At 37.7% G+C, this 12,114-nt stretch overlaps 1 non-coding gene and 1 pseudogene across 1 annotated transcript; one reads left to right on the top strand and one right to left on the bottom strand.

Moving 5' to 3' along the window:
- Positions 1 to 473: 473 nt before the first annotated feature.
- Positions 474 to 545, bottom strand: TRNAD-GUC (transfer RNA aspartic acid (anticodon GUC)). The gene has a single exon. It is a non-coding gene; the product is annotated as a tRNA-Asp (tRNA).
- A 9,935-nt stretch (positions 546 to 10,480) lies between these two features.
- LOC148791611 (BTB/POZ domain-containing protein At5g66560 pseudogene) lies at positions 10,481 to 11,725 on the top strand (annotated as a pseudogene).
- The last annotated feature ends 389 nt before the right edge of the window (positions 11,726 to 12,114 follow it).

Raw genomic sequence — 12,114 nt, 5'->3', positions numbered from 1 at the left:
TTAGTTAAATTTTGTATGAATTAATAAAAACATAGTTTAATTAAAATAATGTATTATTTTTAAATTTATAATAAAAAGGAAACAACTCTCCCTAATCCCTTCTAGAGCTTTGTTTTTTTCTTTTTTAGTTTATTAGACAATACATTACTCAAGAATAATGCTAAGATTGATAAGGTTGGGCTTTTCCAGTTTGCCCAATTACAAATGTTCTAAGGCTCTTGTATAAATGTCACTTAACAATGCTTGTGGATAACATTTAATAGTTGCAAAACTAATAAAATATAATAAAAATAATAAAAATTAACACAAATTCATCTATTAACAGGTAACTCAAAAATAGTTTTGGGTTGATATGATCTTGATACCACTCGACCCAATTCATATTGTCATAAGGGTCCTGCCAGAATTACATGGCAATTGTTATACATATGATGGTTTTTTTTTTTTCTTGAAAAAAAAACAAAAGAAAAAATCGCCGTTGCCGGGGATCGAACCCGGGTCGCCCGCGTGACAGGCGGGAATACTCACCACTATACTACAACGACTGAGATGTCGTCAAGTGGCTAGGCAGCTTATAAAAATGATTTTAGTAACCCTGGGCATTCCAATTTTGTTAGCGTTACATAAGGTCTTGAACCTGTTCCGCCCCATTTCCGTTAATCGGGCATTGTGTTAGTGGATCAACCTGAATTCAATGAAGATTGATTCGAATTCAGCCTGAAGGACCGGATTAATATGGGTTTACAAATTAATCCGATCCATTGAAATCCCTAGATCATATATCAACTCTTAATCCCTTGTGTTAGCAAAATTAAAGATGAATTGAAAATCCAGTCTAATTCGAATACTGAAACACAATATTTTTACTTATACTCATGTACATTATAATGCATGAATTTCATAGATTCATATTTTAATGCAGAATGTCAATTGGTTGGTTTTTTTTTTTTTTTTGAAGGCTAAAAAATTGGCCAAATACAATCAACCAATTCGGTATAAATGGCTGAAGTTCGGTCCAGACCAAACCCAACACGATTACACGAACCCTGATGGGTTTACCACTAAATACAACCAACCAATTCTGTATATCGTTCAGATGGGAGAAGCTGCATTTTTGTGAAGGCATTGGTTATTAGGGATGTCAAGGGACTCCGAAATTCTGATATTCGATCGATTTGACTGTGAATCCAAATATATCGGATTTGGATGGTAAAAATTGCACCGGAGATTATATGCTAATTAACCCCATCCCTAGGTTTTAAAAACCAACTCGGAATTGAATTGTTTTGGCCACTGGTTTTTGTGTTAGCGGTTTGACCATTCAGTTTGAATGGATGGTTTATTCTAACTTAAAAAATTAAAAAATTAAAATAAAAATGGCAAAAACCATTGAATGGGTCAAATGGGTCGTTCACTTGAGTTAGGGGATCACAGATCAAATCAACGGTTTTTGGCCAAAAACTAGGTTAAGGGTGAAACAGAACTGGTTGCTTGGATAGTTCCCGAGCCGAATGGTCTGACCATCCGGATCAATGACGGTTTAAAAACACTGCTCCATCTGATCTGATTAAAATTAAAATTTGAGTCTTATAAAAATATTATTTTATATTATATAAATACCCAATTATATAAAGTTTTTTATTGATAAATTTAATATTTTATATTTTAATACATGTATTAGTTAAAAATAATTAGGTTTTTCAAAACTTAATTTTTTTTGGTCATTTTAAACACAATAAAATGGAGATTAAATGTGAATTTGATCTAAGTTTGACATATATATTAGTTTTTAGATCAGCTTTAGATCCAATGTTTAGATAGTCGATTTGGGTATAGATGTAGCTGTATCTGATCCGTTTGCAGTGGTTATGAATAACTCAGGTTGTCAGTTATTCAATATGATTGATACAACTTGATAACCCCTTGGCCTGTAAAGACCATTTTACTATTGTTGGCCGCAGAGACTCCATGATTGTGGTGGTCAAATCTCTGAAGGTCTAGGAACAGCAATTGCCTCTCAGAGAGAAGAGAGAAGGGCAGGGGAGAGAGAGAGAGAGAGAGAGAGAGAGAGAGAGAGAGAGTAAGGGGCGAAACAAGTTAGTCTGGCTGAGCCTATGTAGGGAGGTAGGGAAAATGTAATGTTTCTCCCTCTTGGGGAATTTTAAGTCCTCTATTTATAGAGATGTTTTCCCCCAAATGAAGTAATGTAAGAGGGAATTTCGCCCAAAGTGGGAAAGTTTGTTATTTGGTTAGATTTGGAATAGAAAGGTTACAAGTATGGTTTCGTCATGTATCATTACAGAGGTCCCAAGGTTTGGGTTTTCGCCTTCTCCTCGGGGATTGCATGCGAGCACAAGTTTAGTTACAACCCTTCTTTTGAAAACCTCTCACGCCTTAGGCATTTGCTTGAGGCATTAATGTGTTAGTGTAATGTTGTAGTTTTTTTGTATGCTATATTACAACACTTTGGCACTCATATAAAGCATTGTAGAGCTATGTTTGGCTACATTGTAGTGTTTTAGTGACATGTCATTGCAGCATGGGTTGCTCTGTTGACTGGCCAAATTGTGGGACACTAGTGTCTGAAGCCCGATTATGTTATATGTTGTAACTTTGAGTTACTACATCTTATTGTGAGGATGCCTATTTGTTGTGATTAAGACTTGAGTGAGACTGAGCTATGGAGATTTTTAGGCTATATTAATTGTGGTAAGATGTTTTTCTAGACAATTCTTTTATCATATAAGTGTGGAAGCTTGGTTTTGTGAGTGCGATGCAACCGCACTATGGCCACTTATTTGAGTGTCCTTAGTGATATCTCCATGGGACCTAAGTTCATATATTTACATTAGCACCCCTACTTATTTATACAAGTATTTTTGTCGATAAGCACAATTTTTGTTTGCATGGTTTCAAAGGGAAAAGGGTTTAGTCATTTTGCAATTTACTCAATCTAAGGTAGCTCCTGCTTAGGTAGAAGTATTTTTGGTCATTTTGTGAAATTTGTGATGTGTGTTCTGAACGTTATGCTTGTTTATGATTTGCTTGTAATGCTTTTATGGTCATGGGATGTGGTCATTGTTGTGCAATGCGTGATGTGATTTAAGGAATTCCTATTAAGGGTGAACATGTATAATTGCAAGATAAGGAGAGGAGGTGTTGAATGTCTCTTTCACGATGGAGTAGCCCTCCACTAGTGATATATAGTTTGTTCTGCTTTTATTAATAATGTAATAGTCATTTTAGTAATTAAAAATTATGAATTTGCATATGATATGCATTATAGAAAATTTAATGCATATGATATATTTTAAGCTGAGACTATATATTTTATAAATTATTAATTAATATTTTAATTTACATTTGAAAATTTAATATTTGGTTGACTTTTTAATGTAAAACATTAAAAATAGTAAATAGAAAATAATTAATATATAATAGGTGCATATATTTTGTGTTTTGGGCTCTTAATTAATGTATTATCAATAAAATTGTATGACATCTATGCATCTTGTTATATTAATTGTAATATGAGTTTTCATATACACCATTAAAATATACATATTTTATGTATTTATACATTATTTGTGGCTATCTTAACCTTAAATTTAGTATTATTAATGTATTTATTGAATTTATATGTGTTTTCATATTTTTCATCAATGTCCATGCATTTCTAATACCGATACTTTAATCTATACCCATGATTATGCAAGACAGATTGATGGGTACTATAGTCTTGGTACAATACAACAATAAGAACTTCATTCTAGAGATGTGATCAAAAGAACAATAGTATCCCCTTAGCCATTATAATATATAGTACTCCCATATAGATGCTTTTGAACTTAGTTGTAGTGTCTATCTAAACTAGGATTATCAAAGGCTACTTGTAGAGCCATTGTATAATCAATGTCACATCTGTCTGGTTGTCCTTTCTTGGCATATGCTAGAGGTCCTTCATTCGAAATCCCTAGGTGGTTTCCTAACTCATTTAACCATGGTTCTATTCTAACTATTTTCACAAAGGTTTAGGAGATTCCCACTTGCATTCAACTTGAAATTGGCATTTTTTTCTATTAAATAGATTCTCCTTAACTGCAATGCTGTTAAGCCAACATTTCCATAGGAAACTTAAAAATTTTGGCTCTACATGAATCTTCCAAATTGCATTCCATCTTTCACGAGTGATCCTTGAAATTTGAATTGCAAAATTCCTATTACCCTGATTTTCAAAAGCTACTAAATAGGTTGACTTAACTGAGAACAAACCCTTCTTGTTTGGATTCAACACCAATCTGTCTTCCCATAGATTTTCAGCGAGGTCAATCTACATAATTTTTTCAGCAAGGATAGGGGTGAATAAAGAGTTTAGTTTTTTCAGGGTTCCATTCCCTGTTTTCCTAGTTTATGAGGTTAGAAATCAAGTCAATGTTGTCCGGCCTTGGTCTTGGACATACAGGCTTAAAACCATTAACATCTGGGATCCAAGGGTTGTCCCAAATTCTTATGTTAGTTCCTTTGTGAAAGATGTAACCATCATGCTGAATCCATTTTGTATGTTCTAGTATAGAGTGATAAAGCTAGGTGCATCTGGTTAGGGGCAAGTACCGGGATTGACCTGCAATAGCTTAGCCATATGGATAGGTTTGATAGTTGGTTCATGCTTTTGTTAAATGAAATTGGATTAAAAAATTCTGATATCCTAGCTAACTATGCTATCTGCTTATAGGAAATTTGGAAGGATAGGAATGCTTTCTATTATGAAAAAATTGATTCTAATCCTTTGGATGTCATCTCTTCTATTCATAGATTTATAGTGGAGAGATCTCAAAACTTGCCTTTGAGATTGGAAAGCCCTTTAAGAGTTGAGTTGTGTTCAAAGATCATTTCATCTTTTTGGGTTTCACCAAAAGTGGATTTTGTTTTTAGAGATTTTACAAGTGTATGTCTTTTTGCAAAGGCTAGTCAAGTCAAAGTTTCTTCTTCTTTGATTGTAGAAGCCAAAGCCTTATTTGAACCAGTGAAAACTAGAACTGATTTAAATTTGGAAGTAGTGGTTTTTGAATTAGATTGTAAATCTCTGATATACAATCTTTTTAATTCTAGTATGAATTGTCACTGTGATCTATTGTTTTTATGCATGGATGTAAGGAAACTGATTCAAGGAAAATCTTTTGATTTTTGTTGGGTGCTTCACTCTACAGGTGATTCAAAGAAGATCAATTGTTTTGTGCATGTAGTTGTTGTGTGCAACTCTTCTCTTTCTGTTTGGTTATGTTTCTCTTCCTTGTTTATTGCAGGTGTGTTGTTGTTTCTTTTCCTATGTCACAAGTTTAGCTCTGTGAGTGTCTTGCTTTTGTCTTTTGTTGTATCTATTTCTATTGTTCTCTTGTTTTTCAATGAATCACTCTTTTACCAAAAAAACTTGAAATTAGCATAAAAATGTTTGACTAGGGTAGTGAACGTGGGTCCTATAAGTTTCCATCTATTCCAAGGGTTTTGTTATAATAAGCAGACTAGGTTTTTGACACATCAAACTATCCTTAAACCAATGTTTTAGAATTCCTTCCTCATGTGTCATCTAATAGGTCCCTGGCACAAAAAATATTTGGACTACATATTTTGAAGACATTTTCTAATTCTGTTCTTAATGTAAGCCTAATTAACCATTAAGGAGTTCAAAATTTTCCAAACTGGGCCAATGAAATTCAATAGAAGTCCTTTTTTTATAAGTGGCTTTTGTTATCATCCTTTTTAATGGATTTTTTTTTATTTTTATCCTCTTTAAAATATTATTCTCAAAAGGTTTAAGGGTTAGAGTTACCTGAGTATTGGAGCTCGTTTCTCTATTGATGAAGAAATACCAAGAACACCAGGTTCTTTCATCATTATGATTTCCATTATATCATGCTCATCAAGATTTGCTTTTAGCTCCTTTTGTAATAGAGAACAAGGAGTAGAGTTTATACAAGTTTCCTTCTTAATCAAGATTTGCTTTTACTTTGTAGCCATATGATGTTTTTACTACACTAAGCTCTTCCCTTTCTAAAAGTTCATCTTCCTTGTCATAAACTATGTGTACTATATCAAAAGATAAATCTTGTGTAGATAATTTTTTATGATTTTCCTACAACCACAAATTATCATTTTTGTATAAGAGTTATTAGTAATTACATGTAATCCCTTCATGGTTAGAATGCAATTCTTGCCAAATTTCATTGGCAGTTGTGTATGAAGCAATTTTATCAAGTTCTCCTTGATTTATACCTCTTTCTCTAAGGTTCATGTCCTTCACATTTGCTCTCTCCCCAACAGAAGGACCTTTCTTAATAGATCATAGTCTAGGGTGATGAGGTAGATTCTCATCCTGGCCTTCCAATGTGTAAAATTAGTAGAATAAAAAAAGAGGCAGGAAGATTGAGTATCCTCTAGCAAATGGAGCACTAGCTTGGGCAACCATTATTCACCAAGCTATTAAGCTTTTGATAAAGTGAACGTACTCTGATACCACTTGTTGGTAGCTTAAACACTGTAGATGTGTTGAACACAAGTAGTTAAATGCATAAATACATATTTATGCAATTCATGGTTTAGTTTGGTTGACCAAGCCAAGTTTCAATTAGGGGTGCTCATGGTTTGGTTAACCAAACCATAGGCCCATTTTCCAAATTGAATCGGTAATATAGGTGTTTGAAAGATTAGTAATTGAGATTGAACCAAAGCTGACTGGTTAACTAGTTGATTGGTTTGGTTCGTTGGTGTCAGCACCCAATTTTTGCTCGGTCCCCTTTCTAACCCACTTCTCATGCTCCAAATGCCCAATCATACCTTGCTAACATCTTTAGAATATGCCAAAACCCTAGGAAACCAAATTTCAAATCAAATACCCTCAAATCCACCTTTAAATCCATAATATTCCCTTTCGATGGTTCCGATTACACCACATCACCACACCTGTTACCCGATCAGACCCCATCACATGAAACCAAACCTTCAAACAACCAATCACACCAAATTTCGGCCATAAATTCCTTGATCTTGTCGTTCATCCATCAGAGGTTCCATTTTGACACATCTCACATACAGTACTTCTCGAACAAAAATCCTATGATCCACACATCCTTGACATGACCAAACCCTCTCCACAACCTTGTAATTCAAATCATAACACTCTACCAAGCTTAAACCTAAAATTCCTTCATTTACCCATCCATTAAGTCAAGATTCCATTTTGAACCCCCTCAGTAGTCGAAAGACTGACAACGTAAATTCCTAAAGTTTCAACACCCTTAAAACCATAAGACACTCCCATGCGAGAAGGAAAGAGAGGAAAAGAACCAATGACATTCATCCCAAGCCAATTGATTCTCTCGAGATGGTAGTGAGGCAATGAATATTGTCTTTCGATGTAGTTCCAAGTCTTCGATGTCCCTCAGAGACTGACAAGAGTAAGAATTGGTACTAACAGAGTAGTAGAATGGGATTGATCATGAGCGAGCAAAAGCCCCCAGATCTCCTGGTTTGTGAGCCAGGTTCCACCCTTCTTTTTTCTTGGCACGAGATGTCATTACACCGTACACGGTAGGCGAAAGACCAAGCACAAATCTTGATGATTAAACATTTTGGTATTTCGACATGTGATTCATTGCTGAAAGCTCCTTCTTGTACGCTAGCACTTGAGGGAGGCCTTTCTAACGAATTGAATGTTGCCCGCGTTGAGGTGAAAAGAAAGGGGCGAAGCCCTATCTAAGTTAATTTCTTCTTCAATTGATTCATCTCGGCCTTAGACTGCTACGGTTAGCTCTTGCCCCCAGCATCTGGACTGACTATCTAGAAAACTCGTCCACATCTCCTGTCTGAACGATCATCTCCCGTCGTCCTTCCAGCTTGCCATCTCTTTATCTCCAATCCCTTATGATGGTTGGACTCTCTCTAGGTTGTGAGGCGAGTATGCAAGTTAGGAGCCCTTCAAATGTTGTGAGGCGATAGTGCCTGCTGTCGATAAGTAGCTCATCCCTTACTTGGTAGTTCAAGGCGTAGGCGTTCTTGTCTTTCGTGAGTGTGGGTGTGAGGCAGGACTATCTGCTGCAAGTTCCTGTCTGGCGGATGCAGAATTTGTATTCGGTCGATAGGTGGGCTCTGTTCCTATTGCAAGTGCAGGAGCGGTGTCGGCCCAAGTAGTAAGTTGGTGGAGCTCTTAGTGCTTGGGCTCTCCTATGGTAGTTCCGTTGCGGCCTCTGACCATCCTTCTCGTCTTATCTTGATTTGGCTATACTTGTAGCCAGCCATGTGGAAAGAAAATGCTGTATCTAATGCAAGACCCGTCAATAAGCTAAGGCTACGACATGAAGGAAGGCCAGAAGAACTACAGAACCATGCCCAACAGATCTAAAGGAGATCGAAGGGAGTTGCGGGAGGAAATCGAAAGATAGGTAATCCATATGGTGAAACATGAGAAAGACGGATTGCTTAAAGCTAAAAGAAATCGAGTCTACCCACACAACGGTCGACGGACTCGTGGTACTGAAAACCACATTAGAGGAGAAGGTAGTTGACTGGTAGACCCCTGAATGTACATTAGCCAAAGGCCCCTATCAACTCAATATGGAAATCCCCATTTTGCCCTTCATACACAAAGATTCCAAATCGACCACTCTCGTTACTTATTACACTCATAATCTTAGATTTCGATCATGACACCTCTCCCAAGACATTCAAACCTTCCCAAAATCTTCAACAACCACTTAATTGACCACCCACCAAATTTCAGACCTCAAAATGTCCATTTTACCCTTCATCTAAAAAGATTTCAAATCGATGATCCTCATTGGCTGTCATTCTCTATATCAAAGATCTTCATCAAAACACATCATTTAGGACCTTCAAGACCTACCAAAACATTCATCAACCAACTGATTGGCCATCCAACAAACTTCATATCTCAAAATACCCATTTTTCCCTTCATCCAAAAAGATTCCAAACCGACAATCCTCATTGGCCGACACTCTCCAAATCAAAGATATCCATCATTACACTTCATCCGACATCTCCAAATCCCCTCAAAACCTCCCGATCGACAGTCCATCACATTTTATACCCCAAAATTACTATTTTACCCTTCATTTAAAAAGATTCCAAATGGACCATCCTCATCGCCTGATATGCCCCAAATTCAAGATCCGTCATCACATATCATCTGACACCGCCAAACCCCATCAAAACCTCTCGATCATCGATTCGTTAAAGTCCAAACCTTAAAATTACCATTTTACCCCTCATTTATAAAGATTCCAAATTAAGGGCTCTCATTGGCTATTACTCTCATATTTCAAGATTTGCATTGCGATACACCCTCTGATACACCTAGACCACGTCATCACCTTCCTAGGCACCCGGATAAACCCTCCATTTTTAGACCTGAAATTACCATTTTACCCTTCTATCAAGAAAAATCATGATTCGGTGACCTCCATTGCTCAACACACTCCAAATTACGATTTCTTACTCTGGCACACCTCTCGAGGCCATCAAACCCATCATTACCCTTTTTGAACAACTTAGAACCCCCTTGAAAAATTTCTTTACAAAATTCCCCATTTTGCTCCTCCATCTACTAGGATTCCAATTTGTGCGATCTTGTCGGCCGAGATGAACCCTAACATCTTGAGTTTTAATCCTTACCCTTAAATGGTGCACATTATACCCCTTAGACTTACCCTTTCTTTGCAAAAATCGCCTACACATTTTCAATTAGGACCCTACACACTTTGAAAATCACCCAAAGCCCTCACTAAACCTAGAATCAATCCTAGCCCTCGATTTGAGCCCTTCTTGCTTCTCCACCCTAGGATTGACCTAACCATCATTTAGCACCCCAAAACCCTAGCTACCCTACTTTCATTTCTCCCTTAAAAATTCGGTTAAGCCATTTTCAATTCAAAATTTGAACTCTCCCCATTCTAGGCATTAAAGGGGACAAGGGGGAGTTGTCCCCAAGGCATTAAATTTGGTCAAAAGGGAAAAGACCAATGAGAGAAAAACAAAGAAAAAGGAAAGCCCTCCAATCCCTTAGATTAGTATAAAAAAATCCTGGCCCTCCATCTCCTTTGAAAGCCTAACCCTAAAACCCTAACCTTCCCCACTTAAACCTAACTAGCCCCATCCAAACCCAACTAATCCTCTTCCACTCGGTCCAAGCCTAACCGAACTAAACCAATCCGGTCCTAACTAAACTAAGCACCCCATCCTCATTTGGTTTAAACAAGAAAGGGTAAATTATAAAGACCCCCCTGTACTATGGGGTCTGAGACAAAGACCCCCCTATACTATGATCGTGAGACAAAGACCCCCTTCCATTAGCTTTCTGTTGAAATCCGCCATTGCAATATTTTTTAATCCCCATACTACCCTTGTAATAGGGACAATTGGGAGAAAAACACTGTTCATCTTCCCCGACCTCATGATACACAAACAACAATGGTGGTAATCCCTTCTACCTCAGAAAAGAAGAATTTGAAAGGATTTTATCATTCGCATTTTTTTAGGTTTTGTATTACGGGGTTACCTAGAGACATTGTGATTGAAGAGGACGACATGACTTTCCACCTCCATAAGGTTCCCTATTGATGCTATCTTCACCTCTTTGTACTTCCTTTAGTCTTTTTCTCCTCATTCCTCAGGACTGAAACTGTTACTTAATGTGTTTGTTCAGTTCCCTCTTATGGCAAAAAGTAGATAGCATCATCTGATGATAACCGAGCAAGAAGCCAACATTGCTAGAAGGCAAGAAGAACTCGAAGGAAATGATGCTAAAGTTGATGTTGAGATTAAAGAGGAACCTTGCTACATATCCCTCCCAGATTTTTCGGGCGGTTCTGAGACATTTGAGACCACCATCAAATTCTGTTACGACGTTAAGACCAATCTCATGTCTTGGAATGTGGCTCCTCTTTGTTGCGCCGGAGAGTATTTGGTGATGATCGAGGACTTCTCAGAAGATAACCTAATCTCTAAGACTGAGAGGTTCCTCTCTCAATTGGTTCTCAGGAACATCAAAGAATCCGTGAGGACCCTAAAATCATGTGAGGCACTGATGCCACTAGCAAAGGAGCTGAGCATTCCCCAAAGATGAATCGATTTGATCGTGGCGCGAGCTTCTTCAACCAATCTGTCGCTCTTCGGATGGCCGGTGAATGAGGGAGCCAGCACAGGCTTGGCTAGGTCTTTGAATTAGAACATATTGAATGGGATTAATACCGGGACACACCGAAGTAATAAGTGCAAGAACATCGCCGCTAGCAATGCCAAACCCTGGTTCAAAGATCTATGCATTTTGAGCTTGCTGGTATACATGCAAGTGATTCCGCTATGAAAGCTTGAGATAAACTCGAAAATCACCAAGAGATCTCTACTATCCTACATAAGGAAATCAATTCTAGGTCTGTCGCGTTCCAACAAGAATCCATCCTCAGCATCCATTGCTTCTGAGGTAGAGCAAAGAGAGCTTCTAGAGATGACAATTACGAATCTGCCCTAGGAAAGGAGCTCGAGGTCACGCTTGGGATCATCTTCATCTACTATGATGAGGTTTCTGTTTGGGTTATTAAGGATGGAAAAAATATTAAATCCTCAAACGATTGTTGAGCTGCTTTGGAGAGGATGATAGCATCATAGCTGGAGCAGGCGACGCTAGACAGTCTCTTGATCCCTAGAAGCCACTAAGGCTTCTGATTCTACGGGTACCTATGTCCCTCTCTCCTCCCCTTCGATCGAGTACCTACGCCCATGCATGTCCAGCAAGCAGAGCACTTAACCCAGACGAGATCGCTGCCTGTATCCGCCACAAGGAGGAAGCTCTGAAGTGGAGTTCCAATCTTGAAATCGACGAAATACTGGCTGGAGCCCATCGATGTGCCAGAGACAATGGGAGCCTTGAAGGCTCTACGGATGTGTTGGGCCGAAAAAAGAATAGAGAGACGTTCAGAGTCCAAAGAGAGAGCTTGTGCTAGGGAAGCAAATGGGTTTCTATGAAGCAATCATAGTTTCAAGTATTCCACTTAGCTACTATTGTTGAAAGTAGCCTGGGTGTTAATGAAAGAGAAGAGAAAGGG

Source organism: Nelumbo nucifera, chromosome 5 (genome assembly GCF_055504915.1).
Source record: "Nelumbo nucifera cultivar China Antique chromosome 5, China Antique-T2T, whole genome shotgun sequence".
Lineage (NCBI taxonomy): Eukaryota > Viridiplantae > Streptophyta > Magnoliopsida > Proteales > Nelumbonaceae > Nelumbo > Nelumbo nucifera.
This window is presented reverse-complemented; position numbering and strand designations above follow the sequence as displayed.